The sequence below is a fragment of the Hylobates moloch genome, unplaced genomic scaffold (assembly GCF_009828535.3).
Source record: "Hylobates moloch isolate HMO894 unplaced genomic scaffold, HMol_V3 SCAFFOLD_14, whole genome shotgun sequence".
Classification (NCBI taxonomy): Eukaryota; Metazoa; Chordata; class Mammalia; order Primates; family Hylobatidae; genus Hylobates; species Hylobates moloch.
Genome location: NW_026652289.1, coordinates 55,726,213 through 55,728,907, shown reverse-complemented (window position 1 = coordinate 55,728,907; position 2,695 = coordinate 55,726,213). Strand labels below are relative to the sequence as shown.

The 2,695-nt window shown below is 40.5% G+C and overlaps 1 pseudogene; it reads right to left on the bottom strand.

Annotated features, from left to right (window-relative positions):
• Positions 1 to 625: 625 nt before the first annotated feature.
• Positions 626 to 1,507, bottom strand: LOC116482105 (nucleophosmin-like; annotated as a pseudogene).
• Between the last annotated feature and the right edge of the window lie 1,188 nt (positions 1,508 to 2,695).

The following is a 2,695-nucleotide window of genomic DNA, read 5'->3' as shown; positions in this document are numbered from 1 at the left end:
GTGCACTCAGCCAGATTCCTAATTTTTAAAATCCTCCCTGTGTATCTTTATCATTTGCATGACTTTCTTTTTCTCTTTTAAAAAGTTTCTCAGATTTTATTGTCCTTGACATCACTATTTGGGTTTCTCAGGGTCAATTCTGTTTTTCACTATCTCTAATTTGAATTTGCACACAGGTCATTGCATTTCTTAAAAATTTTAGTGCTTCCTTTGCATATGACTTTCTGCTCTAGCTTTAGAGAGCAGAAATGGGATGTCTTCTTGCATCCCTTAATTAAGGATGCCAAGTGATTTTCTATTTTTTTCTGATTTCTTTTTTTTATTAAAATACTGACTTTTATTTCACATGTATATTTTTGTCTCCCCACCATTTCCATGTCTGACCACTGCTACTACTATGTCCTGTCATAACATTCCATACATACTTAAAACCATGCAAAGGGTGGATTTTCATCTTTAAAAACTAAACAGGCATTTTGGACAACACATTCTTGGCAGTGGAACCTGGACAACATTTATCAAACATGGTAGGGAAAGTTCTCACTCTGCATTATAAAAAGTACAGCCAGATAGCAACTGTCAGAGAAATGAAGTAAGATGGAAAATTTTTAACAAATTGTTTAAACTATTTTCTTAAGGAGACTTCCTCCACTGCCAGAGATCTTGAATAGCCTCCTGGTCATTCATCCAGAAACAATTCTTTACATAATTGACGAACTTAGCTTCCACTTTGGGAAGAAAACCAGCTTTTTCTATACTTGCTTGCGTTTTTGCTTTAATGTCTTCTCCAGAACTAGGTCATTTTGGTATTTTAGGAGGTTTTTTTTCCTGTTTTTTTGAAGGGTTCTTGTCCTTTTGATCTTGGTGTTGATGGTTTTGAGTCTTTTCCATTCTGATTTGACTTGTGTGCATTTTCGGCTGGAATATCTTTACAGATTTCGTCACCGGTGCTTTTTCTTCAATTGCCTCATCATCAAAATCTTCTTCTTCTTCCTTCTTCTCCTTCTCCTTCTTATTCTTCTTCATCAGCAGCAAGTTTTACTTGTTTCTGTGGAACCTTGCTACCACCTCCAGGGGCAGATCACTTTCCAGATATACTTAAGAGTTTCACATCCTCCTCCTCTTCATCTTCTGACTCTGCATCTTCCTCCACAGCTACTAAGTGCTGTCCACTAATATGCACTGGCCCTGAACCAAGCTTCAACCATAAGACCACTGGTGGTGTTATTTCAAAGTCCCCAGGGGAAACCGTTGGCTGTACAGACATTTTCAAAGTTGCCAGTCTTACTTTAATTGGACTGTCTTCATAATTCACTGTTTCTGCTTCAACAGTGTGCAATTCATCCTTTGCACCAGCCCCTAAACTGACTATTCCTAAAGATAACTGGTGCTCATTTTCATTATTATCCACCTTAAAGTGATCATCTTTGTTGGCCTTTAGTTTGCAACAAAAAAGATAGCTCTAGGGCCTCAGGGGGCTCATGTCCATGTCCATGTCCATGTCCATCAAATCTTCCTTGGGATGGTGGGACACCCTTAGGTGGGAGAGAAGGTGGATAGAGATAAATGACTACTGCTCCAGAGAATAGCCATGCAGGATGGAATCACGTTAGGGATTCTTTTCTGATTTCTATGGTGAATAATATTCTGCTAATCTTACGTTTTTGTAAGTTCTACAAAGGCCCTACTCTACAACCCATTTGGCTTCAGTTGACAGCAGGTGAACTTGCACAGCTCAGCCCATGGCTAGCTGAATCTCATAAGGTACAGTCCCTGTGTCTTCTATGATGGAGCACACCAAAAATTTCAATCCCCAACATGCATCGTTACCAGGACTCCTCCTATCTCAGACTCTGCCTATAGTGTTCTGTGGGAACAGTGTGTTGCAAGAGGAAAGCACCTTCACCAGCATCTTTCTTCCCCTCCGTACTGTTCTGGTGTTTTCTAGAAATTGGAATGGCATGTGAAATGGTAATCACCAGTGCCTGGCTCTCATGCCCACTGACCACATTTCTCCCATTGATAAGTCTCCTAGACTAGAATACAAGATGATATTTTAAAATTGTCTTTAATGATACCTTTTATTTCTTTAAAATATATTTGTTGAGCACTTCCTTTATGTAGGGACCTGTTATAGGCAATAAAAATAGAGCAGTGAGCAAGAAAGGCATGGCCCTGCCCTCAGGGAGCTTCCACCCTGGGTTTGGGTGGGGATGAATAGGAAACAGCTGACAACATAATTAATGACTGTAGTTACAGTTGTGATTAGGGGTTCAGAGAAAACATCCAGACCAAGGAGCAGTGGTGTTGGTGGGGGTTCCTGTATAGCTTTCCCTGAATAATTGGTGTTTGAGTTGAGCTCTAAAAGATCAGAATGAATAAACAAGAACAGAAGGAGAGTTAGGATGTTTCAGGCATAGATCATATACCAAGGGCCTGAGGCAGGAGGACATGGTGGGTTTGAGGGCATTGTAGAAAGTCAATGTGTCTGGAGCTTGGAGGGGAGAAACAAGAAGAGGTAAAGTCATGTTCATTGTTGGAACCCCAGTGCTTGGGTGGAGTAGGGGGCTCTATAAATGTTTGTGTCTGATGAATGGAAGATGGTAGTTGTAGCTAATCTGTAAGGAAGTTCCTGATGGTGGGTGTTGGGCTGCCCTCAGCTCTTTCTTGTCCTCACATTTCTACCAGTAATTAG